The 15595-nt window shown below is 35.1% G+C and overlaps 1 protein-coding gene across 2 annotated transcripts in view; it reads left to right on the forward strand.

The window, feature by feature from the left end:
• The window catches only part of LOC106868679 (uncharacterized), a 150103-nt gene that overhangs the window by 8840 nt on the left and 125668 nt on the right, over nt 1–15595 (forward strand). Inside the window, exon 1 of one of the 2 annotated variants that reach the window (XM_089346589.1) lies at nt 12090–12191. The exons of the other annotated variant lie outside the window; for it this stretch is intronic. The gene's annotated coding sequence lies outside the window, so the exon portion shown is untranslated. Of the gene's footprint in view, nt 1–12089; nt 12192–15595 lie in introns of those variants that run through there. 2 annotated transcript variants of the gene reach the window in all.

The following is a 15595-nucleotide window of genomic DNA, read 5'->3' on the forward strand; positions in this document are numbered from 1 at the left end:
TTGAACACAAAGCAGCTACTGCATATATATATATATATATATATATATATATATATATATATATATATATATATATAAATAAATAAATAAATAAATAAATGAAGTCCATCCTGTTTGTATGTATATATATATATATATATACTAGAAACAGGAGCTAATACACCACCAACTCAGTCCACCCACCCCCATTCCATTTTCGGAAAATAAGTGCACTGTTATCTGTGGAATGATCAAATTAATTGAAATGACACAAAAAAACCTGAAATATTATCTATTTTAATTACTGTTTTTAGCAGTCAGTGTACAGACAAACAACTTTTGCTTTTTATAAGGATATAGATATATATAAATGAAGCCCATCCTATATGTGTATGTTACTGTCGCCCTGCCTTGACTTTGCGTAAGACTTGTCAACAAATGTCGCCAGCATGCAAGTGGTGTCCTTCATTTTTAATCTTCTATGAAAGCCTGTCTAGTCATTAGGAACATTACCTTACTTGGAAACTGGTCAGGGTTGGCAACAGGAAGGGCATGTGGCTGTAAAAAATTCACCTCAATCAATTCTAGCTTACCCATACAACATGGAGAAGTGGATGTTAAATATGCCTAGCATTGCCATCGTCCAATGACTGAAACAAGTAAAAGAACGAATAAGAGGACATGAAATATTAGTACACATTATCTTTTCTAATATAGATCCAAATCCTTAACAAATTTTGTAGAAGGCGATAGACAATTAAATCAACCCTAGTACTGGTACTTTATTTTGTCAACTCTGGAAGGATAAAAGGCAAAGTTGACCATAGCAGGATTATGAATCCCTTAGTTTGGTTTCCTTTTAAAATATCCCTTTCTCTATTGATTATCCTGATTAAACGGTGGAGGTGCAATGGCCCAGTGGTTAGGGCAGTGGACTCGCGGTCATAGGATCGCGGTTTCGATTGCCAGACCGGGCATTGTGAGTGTTTATTGAGCGAAAACATCTAAAGCTCCACGAGGCTCCGACAGAGGATGGTGGCGAACCCTGCTGTACTCTTTCACCACAACTTTCTCTCACTCTTACTTCCTGTTTCTGTTGTGCCTGTAATTCAAAGGGTCAGCCTTGTCACACTGTGTCACGCTGAATATCCCCGAGAACTACGTTAAGGGTACATGTGTCTGTGGAGTGCTCAGCCACTTGCACGTTAATTTCACAAGCAGGCTGTTCTGTTGATCGGATCAACTGGAACCCTCGACGTCGTAAGCGACGGAGTGCCAACAACAACAATCCTGATTAAACAGAACCAACATAAAGTAGTAGAGACTCCTTTTGTCTTGTAGGGTCCAAGGCATTGTTACTAGTGCTGGTGCTAAAATAAAATGCATTCAGAGTACTTTGTAAAGTAATTGGCAAATGAGTAAAGACAACATAATCAAAAGGACATTTAGTCTTGTTTTGATGAGGACAAGACAACCTCTCTTGTGCTAGAGCCATCATAAAATGCACCAAGTACACTGTGGTGTGCTTGGTGCTAGGGAGGACATGTAGCAACAGAAATCATGTCAGAAATAAAAAATATAAGACGTTGTCTCCTGAATTGTCTAGGAGGGCTGTAATTCCAAATAAGAACTGACTTGGACATCACAACCACTCTAACCCATGCCAACATGGAAAGCAGGTGCAAAATGATGGTGATGTTGTTGTTGATGACAATAATAATGATAATGATTGTGATGGCAATGGCTGCTGTGGTGATGATGACAACACCTACACATGTCCACAGAGTTTTTAAGTAGATGTGAGACAGGTTGCCTCTCAGATTTGAACTATATTCTATGACAAATAAGTGTTACTCAAAAACCATGCAAGATTTAGAAGGTTAATTCACTCATCATAGTTTACTATTAGTTTTACAGATAATCATAATTATGCAGAACATGCTGCAACAGTTTGTGAAGTTCTTGGAAATTTTCAGATCCTTCAGACTCAATGTAGCAAGGAGAAACTGATGAAAAAAGAAAATGTTACAATCTAGTATTGTCGATTTTTACATTTTGAGCTGTAATCAGATTTGCACTGGAGATAAACAATGTTAATATTCAGTATCATATGACCATAGTTAAAATTTCTAAATAAAGCATAAAATTGTTGCTATTATTTGCCTCATATCTCATATTAAACTGACTCATAAGATTTTGTAGCATTTAAGTATTTAAGAGGAAAATACTTGTAATTTACACTGAATTTTTTTAGCATAGCTTCTTAGCTTTCAAGTTTGCTGTTTTAAGATCCTAAAGCAAATAGCAGCATCAGCAGGTAAAGTTGGGATCTTGTTATAAAGCAGCAGTAAAGAGTAAACACTTGTGATTACTAAGACATAAAAGGAAAGACTTCTGTTTATAGTAAGCTTAATATAGAAGTTGAGTCACAAACAGCTTTTCTTCTTTAAAAGAAACCTCCCCCACAGATGGCACCCCCCAACACTTCTTGAAGAGGTAAACAAGGGAAGTAATTATATGATGTTATTGTCTATTATTGGACTAATGTGGAAAATGTATTTTTAATCTAGATGTTAAAGGGAACACTAAAAATCGGCCTTACTGATTACATATTCTCAGAGAATATATAAACACTTGTCCTTTGTTGGATACTAGGGTCTAAATCTATGGTGGTTGTTTAGTTTTACCAACCAGACCCATAATAATGATCTTTAGCTGTGACTAACCAGTTCCCTTTCCAGGCATAGTGTAGTTAGGACTACATCCTTACTTTTTAATATAGCAGGGTGTTATGAGAGTGATATTGTTGGTATTTCTAGTAGGTTGAACTACCATATCCAGGCTCTCTCATTGGCTCATAGATGTTGGTTGTCAATAAAACCATCATCATCATCATTGTTGTTATCATTTAATGTGTGACTTTCATGCAGGCATGAGTTGGATGTTTTGACAGGATCCTGCAATCCTGCCGATTGCGTCAAACTCTAATGTCTACTTTCCATATGGGAGGTAAATAGTTGATGGCGGGCCTCAGCATATAAGGATTTCTATGAGCATAACTCACACAGTTGAGGAGAAGAAACAATCTAATCAACTCCAGTACTTGACTGGTGCTTACTATGCCAGTCCCTTCTCAACCACATAGTTCTGGGTTCAGTCCCACAGTGGGCAAGTGTCTTCTGCTATAGCCTCAGGCCAACCAAAGCCTTATGAGTGGATTTGTCTATGGAAACTGAAAGCCTGTTGCATGTGTGTGTTTGTGTTTGTCCCCCACCACTTCTTGACAACTGGTGTTGGTTTGTTTATGTCCCCATATCTTAGTGGTTTGGCAAAAAGAGATCAATGGAATAAGTACCAGGCTTTAAAAAAAGGAAAAAAGTACTGAAGTCAATTCATTTAACTAAAAGTTCTTCATAGCAGTGCCCCAGCATGACCACAATCTAATGACTGGAACAGATGTAAGATAAAAGATAAAAGATAGTGTGCTTTGAACTCTGTATGTAAAAGGGTGTAACAAAATACTGCTAAACATTAAGTCCAATACTCCGTTGGTTCTGCTAATCCAATGCCTGACCTCTGTGAACAGTGAACATTCCATCTTACACTCCAGATGGAATATATTAATTAAATACGATCATTTAAATATTGATTACTTTTGATTTAGCACAAGGGTAATTTTTGCAATTCTGATTATTTGTTTCATTGGCCCCAGAGAGATTAAAAGCTGAATGTAATTAAATTCAGAATGTAGCACTTTCAGACTAAAAATCTGTTAAGCCATTTAAAGCAAATTATATCTTGCTTGAGTATCAAACATTTTTGGCTTTTTTTTTTTTCTTCATCAAAAGCGAATAATATGGGATGAGGGCAAACCCAAAAACAGATTATGTGTATTAATATTGTTGTTGTTGTTGCTGTTGTTAAATAGGGTAGTGGATTGGCAGAATTGTTGAAGAATCATACTAAATGCCTTGCACTATTTAGTTATAGAACTTTATACTCTGGGTTCAAATCCCACTGAGGTCAACTTTGCCTTTCATCCTTTCGGGGTTGATAAAATACAAAACCAGTTAAATACTGGGAGATCAATACAGTTGACTGTTCCCTACTTCTAAATCTAAGGTCTTGTACTTATGTAAGGCAATCAGTATTATTATTAAGGCAGTGACCTGATAGAATCATGAGCATGCCAGGCAAAATATTTAGATGCATTTTGTCCTTCTTTATGTTCTGAGTTCAAATTCTGCCAAGGTCAACTTTGCTTTCATTCATTTCGGGGCTGATGAAATAAGTACCTGTTGATCACTGGGGTTGATATGAGCCTCCGAAATTGCTGGCCTTATCCCAAAATTTGAAACCATTATTAATATTATGGCAGCGAGCTGGCAGAATCATCAACATGTTGAGCAAAATGCTTAATGGCATTTTGTCTGTCTCAGTATTCCGAGTTCAAATTCCGCTAGGTTGATTTTGCCTTTCATCCTTTTGGGGTTCATGAAAGATGTTGAGCATTAGGGATGATGTATCAACTTGTCCCCTCCTCTAAAGATTTTCACATTTTGTACCTATAATAGAAAGGATTATTATTATTATTATTATCATCATTAACTAGATGAAATAAAAGGGACTGATATATGAGTACTCTACTCATGCAAGGTTTGACAACTATAACTGGTAATGACAACTATAACTGTTTAAGTGTGTTAGGGATCTGTGGTAGCAATTGAGTGCTACTAGTGCAATTGAGAAATACAACACAGAAATACACTGTCTGGTAACAGAGAGAAGATGTTTAAAATATCTCAATTACATATTATCAAAATTGCTACTAAAGCTATGAAAATACATTTATTTCACTATATCAATGTTAACATACATCCAGAATGCTGTGTCTACAATTGTTTATATATGAAGTATATGTAGTGGATATTATCATGGATTTAGAAATAACATCACTGCTATTTCTTCTGCAGCTGCTTCTTTGACAAACATCAATATATTGCCCAGATTATTGTTGTTGTTGTTGTTGTTGTTGTTGTTCACTTAGCCTTGATTTCACATTGATGCTATTTCACTTCATTCATGTTGCTAATGCCCTTGGGGAAAAAAATAAGTATCTCAGAAATTTCTCGTCTTCCTCCACTCCCCTTTAAATTTCTAGAATCTGATACCTTTGTAAGAATGAAATTTCAAAGACTATACTTATGTCACCTGATGTTTCATGTTCTTTGATGTGATTGGAAAGATAAAGTGGGTAATATATATTTGTATGTCTGAATTGTTATATGTATATGTGAGTGAATGAAATGACTTGGAGCTTGGTTGATTTTATTTGTTCAACCAATCCACTGGTATATTCTGAGTTATTATCATATGAAGTTTGAATCATATTTTCATTGAGTTTCATATTTCTTTCTACTATATCACAGCATATTAGCAAATATCAAGATCCTGTGTTGCTTTATTTAGACTTATACTTTACAAATATGATAACCAACATTAGCTTGCTACCTCAACCAGGTACACCACAGAGTGGTAGACTTAAACTAGCTATTTCTATGTCTTGGTGGGATGGACTTAATCCATAGCCTGGTTTAACACCACCACCTAGCTCTTGAGTACCTTTAGCAGAATCTATACTGTTGCAAGCATTTGGAGACCTGGGCAAGTTCTCTGGATGGACTGAAGATAACTTTCTCTCTTCTTGCTACCAGTCTTGGATCCTAGTCATCCTTCTGATTAAATATGTGTATATATGGATATGTATATGTGTGTGTGTGTGTGTGCATATATATGTGTTTGTATATATATATATATATATATATATATATATATATATACTTCATAAGAATATAGAAACTTTCAGAAACGTGAAATAAATCATTTTTGATGGGAGAATTTGAAGCAGATAAAGCTATAGATATCAATTAAATATTAGGCTAAAAAGCCCTTTGGATGGAAAAAATTAAAAGGTGAAGAATAGTCCCAAGGGCAGATTGACTTTTTCCATCCAATGTTTCACTCCATGTTTAAATGCTTTATTATTTACAGCTTTATCTACTTTGAGTTCAGCTTTTAAAAGCCATATATATATATCATCATCATCATCATCATCGTTTAACGTCCGCTTTCCATGCTAGCATGGGTTGGACGATTTGACTGAGGACTGGTGAAACCGGATGGCAACACCAGGCTCCAGTCTGATTTAGCCTTATCTAGTTTTGAGCCTTAGTTAAATACAACATATATATGTGATATATATATTCATTCTTTCATCCACCTTTTCACTCACTTCAGTCATCTCTGCTCTCTATCATCACTCATACCTGTCGATCTTTTATCTCTCCATCACCTATTAATGCTTTTATACTATGAATTACTTCCCTACATATCACCCCCTATGCTCTACCTCCCCCTTTCTTCACTAGGCCTATGTACTGCTCTGTCATACATAAGCATCATCACTCTACTTCTGCTCACCATCCCTTTTCTATTTATATAAAATTTGTGTTTGTTGCAACTTTCACTTGATGGTTCATTAAGTCAGTCAGTTTTAATGAACCATCAAACAAAACTTTAAGTTCCAGTCAACATGAATTTACATATGTTGTGATATATATAAATGTTTTTATTTTTTTCAAAGTCAAAAGAAGTTATAAAAAATTAATGATACAGGTCATGGGTTTGTACTTTTACCTAGCATTTCAGTATTTCAGGGTTAGAACCCCTTTTTCAGGTAATCTACAGAGAAAATGTTTTCAACTAACTTGTCCTTAGATTTTTCTGAAGACGTTGTCCCAACCCTGAAACTTTGAAATATCAAATAAAAGTACTAACCATCAGTCAGAATTAGTCATTTTCTATAATTTACATTGATTTGGCTAAAAAAAAACTGAAAAAAATTAAAATACTATATATATATATATATATATATATATATATATATATATATATATATATATATATATATATATATAAATATTATAATATTAGGGAATGTCAAAATCCAAACTTACAAGGACATTCAATTTAGTAATACCAAATTGAATTTATAATACGACAAGGAATCTTTGATAAGATAAGTGATGCTGTTTATTTTACTAATACTGTTAAACGTTCAAATTGATTTATTAGTTAATAACTCTATCTTTTTATATGTATTCCTATTCTTAATCTACAGAAAGCATTTCTTTATTAGAGGAATTAGGCCTTTAACTTGAATGATTATTATTATTAAACCTTGACATTTTATGTATTGTACTAATAAGAGCTTTCCTACATGTACAGATGTTTCTACTTTATTCCTATTTTATCCTTCAAAAATTTCAAGTAATTTTTTGTTAGGTATGACATTCAGAAAGTCCTACAAATTCCAGGTTGCCCATGACTGCTTTACACAATCACTTAACATGCTAGAAATAACAGTCAAATTCCCTCAAATCATACCTTATCATAGAAGAAAGACACATTTGCCAAAAAAGAAAGGATGGTCATGACTGGAATGCCTTTAATCATGGGCCTGCACAGTCAGGGGTAACCTCATGGTTAACTACAATATTCGAAGTTAAGACAAGAAACCCATTTAGGTTACTGATAAGAAACAGTAATTATTATAGACTACATCCAACTGCACACATCTGTCACAGCATGTTATCAAATCTGAAGGTTCTATGTGGCTTCATTCCAGACTGTCATTTTAGTGCCAGTATAGTAAATATGCCAACCAACTTCAACATGCAACCTAACTAGTTACATCAAAGAATCCTTTTAGTCAACTTTTGACACTTTACATAACGCAATCTCATATACTTATGTTTATCCTTATTTGACTTTTATTTATTTTTAATTAGATATCCTCCTTTGAAAAGTTTCCATCCTGTTTATTTAACTATCTCATGTGATGGATCATGTACATATACATCAAAATTCAGGCACATTTATGTTTCTTACATGCACAACACACACACACACACACACACACACACACTCACACACACACACACACACACACACACACACACACACACACACACACACACACAGATCCTGTATGCTTGCATGTCGGTGCATTCGCACTTACAGGATTCTCTGCCTACATGTAGTTTTATGCATTAGGTTCTTTAATGGACAAGAGGAACTACAGAATTTTGTCCATACATGTCATTTTGATATGTTCATACATAGGTTGATATGTCCACAAGCATCAGTGGCTTAGCTAGGTGGCTTATATACCTTGTGCTATACAAGTTAATAATACAAACAAGGTTTCATTGCAAAGTGATCCACATTATTATATTTCTGTAACAGTGTTTCTAATTTGGGGACAAAGCTAGCAGTTTGAGAGATGAGATAGTATATAGTATATAAAGGGTAAAGACTTCCTTCAGTCATGAATGATCATGGTATTGCACCTAGAAAGTTCCCCTCCAAGACACAAGTCCAGGCAAGATTGTTTATGGAAGACCAGTAGTAACCCATGCATACCAGCCTCCCCTCACCATGCCATCGATTTTATCCAAGGGAAAGGTAAAGGCTGGTACAACTTGGCACCAGTGATCTCACAACTCATTTCTACGACTGAGTGAACTGGAGCAGCCTGAAATAAAGGGTCTTACTCAGGAATACAACACATAGCCTGATACTATACTATACTGTACCCCTTGTGCTCGACTGGTACTTTACAATATCAAGCCTGGAGTGATGAAAGGTATTGTTGTCAATGATGCTCTCTATATTTTTTCCTTTAAATATTTTATTATTTTCACAGCAGCAAGCTGGCAGAATCATTGCTGTTGGAAAATGTCTTGTTTCATTTATTCCATAACATTACATACTGTGTTCAAACATCACTTAGGTCAACTTTACCTTTCATCCTTTCGGGGTTGATACAATAGAATACCAATCAAGTATTGGAATTGACTAACTCCCCTCCTTCAAAATTTCTGGTCTTGTGCCTATATCAGAAACCATTATTTTTACATTCATTTACATTGTTAAGATAGGCTACCAATGTAGAGTTTTATGGACCTTTGTGAGATGTTAATGTGAGTGTTGGAGCTGTTTTTCTTTTGAGTTTTCTCTTGTGAAGCAGTTCTTGAAAGCATTATAGCATTTCATCTTTACCTGAACGCTTTTGGATAACAAACCCATGCAAAACTACCCTTGTGTCTATGCAATAGACTTCTAATTTTAAAGTCATTTGAATACAAATAAATCAAACCTTCCATCAAAATTTCATGTTAATTTATGTTCCAAATATCAGCTTAATAAGAGCAAAGTTATTTAATCAAATTCTTAATTATTTCCAAAATTAATTGAAATAGAGAGAACATATTTCAACAGATATCTGGTAACAAAAGGAGGCTCCACTCACAAATAGGGTCTTTATTAGTGTCTTTTACATCAGAGGTTCTAAATCAGTGGTTCTCAGCCTTTTTAATACCTGGGCCAGATCCAAAATCTGATTTTTATTTAGGGGACTGCACCAAAAAAAGACACACATTATTTAAAGAAAATTTTATATTTAAAGAGGGAAGACTGTTGAGGGTTGCATGAGGCCCTGAAACCCACAGTTGAGAACCATTGCTGTAAATCCATTGCATATAAATTGCTTTATTAATCCTTGAAAACTCTTTCAGAGGGAAAGAAGTTCTTCCTCAGCTGCATATTTACACCATTACAACCTTGCTTAATTGAACAGTTTGACAACGTTTACGATGTTCAATTCTTTTTCAATTTACTGTATTTATGGCCATTGATTTTTCCCCTATTTTGTTTTTGCCATGTAACTCTGCTTCATCGATATTCTGGTCTTTCTAAATAGTCTGGTGGATTATCTTAATGTTTTCTTTACAAATTTCTCATATATGGAGGAGGCAATGGGTCTTTAAATTCAATATTATTTCTTGATCTAATAGTTAATGATATTAATGAAGTAATGTTGGGCTGTTAGTAAACAAACTTTATTGATTCAAATTGTGTCTAGATTATCAGAGTAGTCTATAATATTATCAAACAATATGATCATTTTGGTTCAATGATGCATTTCTCACATAACATTTGAAGCACACCAAATTTGGTAAAATATCCAAGATCACTCAAGTTTGCATGTTTGATTTCTAAATCACTGTTTGGTTTGATTTATACATTTAATTCATTGAGATATACCAGAACTGGTTTTGATTTGGTTTGATTTATACATTTAATTCACTAAGATATACCAGAACTGGTTTTGATTTATAATTGCTTTTAACATGGCTTCCTAGCAAGACAACCCAAACTGGACATGTGCAACCATCAATTCAGATGTATATTTTTTTCTTCGAGTGAGATAACAAGCATGAGAATGTAGTCTTTTGGGGAACAAACAGTGAAAGTCAAGACTCTTTGTCTTTCATATTGAAGACAAGTTTGTTCTGCAACATACTATAAGTAAATGTTTGTAGCAATGTGGAGGTGTGTGGCTTAGTGGTTAGAGTATTGGACTCATGATCATAAGATTGTGGTTTTGATTCCTGGACCAGACAGCGCGTTGTGTTCTTGAGCAAAACACTTTATTTCACATTGCTCCAGTCCACTCAGCTTGCAAAAATGAGTAATCCTGCAACAGACTGGCATCCCATCCAGGTGTGGAATATATACACCATGAAACTGGGAAACCAGCCCTTGTGAGTCAGCATGACTCAAGAAGGTAACTTTACCCGATCTTTTTGCCATATGCGTAAAGTTGAAAAATTTGCTTCACAGCTCTGTGGTTCTACTTTCAATCTCATTCTGTGATATTTTGAGCAAATGTGTTCTACCATAACTTCAGGTTCATTTGAGCCTTACAAGTGAATTAAGTAGACTGAAACTGCACAAGACTTAATTTGTTTCTGGCCCTAGGATACTCAATATGTTATGGTGTTTTTTTCTTCTTTCCTCTACAAGTCTCAGAGGCTCTGAAAAATTCCATAGACTATGTCCTTTCTTTTTGATCAAACCATAAATGAAATGCTCTAATGCTATAACAGTGTGAAGCAAAAAGTCATTAATTAGAATATTTGTATATTTATTATATCAATAATGTAGAGGCAGTGGAGGCGCAATGGCCCAGTGGTTAGGGCAGCGGACTCGCGGTCATAGGATTGCGGTTTCGATTCCCAGACCGGGCGTTGGGAGTGTTTATTGAGCGAAAACACCTAAAGCTCCACGAGGCTCCAGCAGGGGATGGTGGCGAACCCTGCTGTACTCTTTCACCACAACTTTCTCTCACTCTTACTTCCTGTTTCTGTTGTGCCTGTAATTCAAAGGGTCAGCCTTGTCACACTGTGTCACGCTGAATATCCCCGAGAACTACGTTAAGGGTACATATGTCTGTGGAGTGCTCAGCCACTTGCACATTAATTTCACGAGCAGGCTGTTCCGTTGATTGGATCAACTGGAACCCTCAACGTCGTAAGCGACGGAGTGCCAACAACAATGTAGAGGCAAAAGCAAGAGTAATTCCCCCACCCCCACCCACCCTGGATGAGATTTGAACTTGTAACCAAAAGGAAGAAAACTAAATACATTTAATCTCTACCATCTCCACTATTAATGTAGCAGGGTAAACTGTAGACCTCATGGAGAGTGCCTGCTATGAACTCCATAACTATAAGCCTTCTATTGGTTTTATATTAGGTATATTTGTTAAGTAAGTCTCAAGGCACATATCTTTGTATTAGTTGAATTATTTTCAGGCTATTTCCATCTTGTAAATTGTAACATTGTTAATAAGAAATATTAGATGGCAGTTGGCATTGAACTTAATCTCCAAACCCAGCACTTCAATATTTCAATACCAATATCATATTCTTTATTCCTATGCTAAAAATATATTTTAGTTTTATTTTTTATAAACTGACATGGATGAAATTTCTCCACTGGAATGTTTGTATAATTTACTCTAAACTTCTACTTTGTACCAAACAAGTCAGCAAAAAGTTTAAATGTTTGAACTGTTTCAATGAAAACTGAACTTGTTCTTTGGAAGTAGTTTTTCTTTTTTCAATATTCCTTCCGAACTGTCCTTGTATTGCCTGGAATGAAGCCAGTAGCAGCCATTTTAAAATGCTAAATGTTCATATTGTCAGACATGTTGACTCCATACTGTCCAAAGTTCATTCAAAGGGTTTATTGATTAAAAAGGATAAAAAAAAAGACAAGCAATGATATAAAACAACAGAAAACAGGTAGGAAACTCTTAATTTGTTCCACCATGATTTTAGTTCTTTCAAATCTTATAAAGGAAATTACATGACCATTCTTCTTATAGCAGATGATTTGTGAGATATTGACACTGCAATGCAGACCCAGCTGACTTGTGCCAGTGCAGAAAAGGAGATAATAATTTGATGCTAGTCACGGCAGTAGTAGTGGTGTAATGGTTGGTTGTGTTGCAGAAGATATTCAATTTTATACTTTTAAATTATGCTTAAAACCTGTTGAAGCTTGAATGTAAATAGGACAGAAAAACTGTATTTCTTTTACATAAGATTCGTTCTTCCATCTTATGGTGATTCTTTGTTGATGTTGAACCCAAAATATTTGTGGTCTGGTTTAATTGAGATTTACACAGCAGAGATCGAATCATCAAATAAATAATAGAAGAACTTTACTCTTACACTATGAAACTAATGGTTTTATGGATAAGTTGTTCATGTGATATATGCATTATGTGTTGTATTGTGCTGACCCCCAGTACTTATTTATTAGTCTAGTACTTGTTCTGTCATTCTCTTGTACCAAATTACTAAGTGACAGGGATGTAAAGAAACCAACACCAGTTATCCAGGAGTGATATAAGACACACACACACACACACACACACATACACACACACACACACACACAGAGTTTTTATCTACCAAATTTACTCACACGCCATTGTTTGGCCCAGGGTTATAACAGAAGGTACTTGCCCAAGGTGCTGCACAGTGGAACTGAACCCAAAACTACATGACTGCAATGTGAGCTCCTTAAGCACACAGCCATGCCTGCACCTATATTTATTACAATATTCTCAAGACATTTTAAGGTTTCACATTATATTTACTGCCTTTTATTTTTCTCACAGTATTTACTCTATGGTCTGTTGACTAATTAAGAGTCCTATATTATCTACTTAAGAATCCCTTAATCATTACAACCTACAGTCTGTTCCTTTGAGAAGCACTCAAAGAGTAGTTTTTCTGAAGGTAATTAGTATTAATTGGGAAACCTTTACAATATCTGGGAATTGTCTTTATGATTAGAATTAAAAGATGTTTATCAATAGAACTCTGTTATTTCTAAGGCAGTGAGCTAGCAGAATTGTTAGCACGCTGAGTAAAATGCTTAGCTGTATTTCGTCTGCCGCTACATTCTGAGTTCAAATTTCACCGAGGTCGACTTTACCTTTCATCTTTTCGGAGTCGATATATCAAGTACCAGTTGAGTACTGGGGTCGATGTGATCAACTGTCCCTCTTCCCACAAAATCCAGGTCTTGTGCCTATAGTAGAAAAGATTATTATTATTATTATTATTATTATTATTATTATTATTATATGAAAACTCACAGCTTATTTTACTGGGTATGATGGAAAGTGTCAGCTGTCCACAGCCAACAGACTAAGGTGACACTTGTTCACTGGTCATACTTCAAGAACTCTGCGAAGATTTCTTGCAATTCCTGCGTAATAATAATAATAATAATAATAATTATTATTATTATTATTATTATTAAGATGGTGAAATGGCAGAATAGTTAACATGCTGGACAAAATACTTAGTGGAATTTCATTCATTTTTACATTCTGAGTGCAAATTCCACCAAAGTCGACTTTGCCTTTCATATTTTCGGAGTTGATAAATCAAGTACCAGTTGAGTACTGGGGTCGATAAAATCATTAGAGCCGCAGACAAAAATATCTGTACCAGTTCTTTGCTCTTGCCGAAGGTGCTGCACAGTGGGACTGAACTTGAGACCATGTGGTTGTGATACAAACTTCTCAACCACACAGCTATGCATGCCCTTACTATTTCCAAATTTTCTCAATTTCTGAATATTGTATTTTATCAGTTTCCTCTACTTCTTCATACTGGTGTAATTCTGTGAATTCAGTGCCTAGATCTAAACTAACCCTTTAGCGTTTAAACTGACTATATCTAGCCCAAATTTTCTACCTGGTTTATGTTCAAACTGACTAGATCCAGCCTATCACACTTACCATGCAATGTTATTCTAAAAATGAGCAACCATATCATTGAAATCTTCAAGCTATAAGATAATGCATGATTAATTGAACACAATCTGATTAAATAAATATTACAAATGACTGAATAATCTGAATGCCAAAGGATTAATATTCTCAGTTTTAATTTATTTCCCTTCTTCATATAGTAACTTTGGTACATTTGCCTCATCCCATACTCATTTTTATGTCTTGGCAGAATTTGTAAGCAGTTTTCTTGTAGTTTTTCCTTGGAAATAATTTCAAGTCATGCATGTCGAGGAAGTGGTTTATAGTTAAAGATGACTTGTTACTCGTGTGAACCTGAGAACCTTAGCAAGTCTGTCAAGGCTAGAGCTTCTCTCCTACATGTACACTTCAAGAACACACATGAAACTGTCCAAGTTATTAAAAGGTTTATAGTTTACCCATAGCATCTGTAACCAATGTAGTGTTATTCAATAGATCTTTTTTGTTTTTGTCAATGGAGTCAGGGCTAGACAAAAAGTAGGTGGGAAGGGGAGATAATGAGTCCCCTGGGAAGATTCTTCTTCCTCTAAGTATAGGACTGGTTTTAATTATCTTTTTGCTTTGAAGTGATATTATTATTTACTATCTCCACATGGCATGGCTGATGTATTTCATTAGTCCAGCATTGAGGAGTGTGAAATACTATCAAAAGCCTTACAATAATCAAACCAAGGCATGCTTAATTTTTTTTTTTTTTCATTGGCTGCCTTAAAAATAGCAAAGTCAGTAGCCATTCTTTATGGTCATATATATTCCTTTTCAATATCCTCTCTGTTTCTCTTGTTAAATATTATTGCTCTTGAGATAAGTAAACAGCCTGTTCCAAAGTAAAGATACAAGGGCTGGGAATAGTAGAGTAATCCCGGGATTTTTGCATGGGGTTCACTTCAAATTATCCTAAATGGACTGCCCCACTATTAGGGTTTCTATTTATATATCCTTTATTATATCTTTTGATGCTGAGCTATCCTCCTTTGATCATTGTAAATCCCACCTGTTTTGTGTGTTGTATCTCATCCTTTGATATTGTCCCCTTCCCATGTCTTGTGCCATTGTGGCGAATAAAAGAGATCATTATTATTATTATTATTATTATCATTATTGAGCTAGCACAATCCTTAGCATGCCAGACAAAATGCTTAGTGGCTGGCATTTTGTATGTCTTTTCATTCTGAGTTCAAATTCCACCAAGGTTGATTTTACCGTTCATCCTTTCGGGAGCTATGAAATAAGTAACAGTTGCATACTGGGGTTGATGTAATCAACTAGCCCCCTCCCCAAAAGTTTTAGGCTTTATGCCTATTGTTAAAAAAAGGAGCTGGCAGAATCATTAGCATGCCAGGCAAATGTGTA

Source organism: Octopus bimaculoides, chromosome 2 (assembly GCF_046866305.1).
Source record: "Octopus bimaculoides isolate indiv1 chromosome 2, ASM4686630v1, whole genome shotgun sequence".
NCBI classification, from domain to species: domain Eukaryota; kingdom Metazoa; phylum Mollusca; class Cephalopoda; order Octopoda; family Octopodidae; genus Octopus; species Octopus bimaculoides.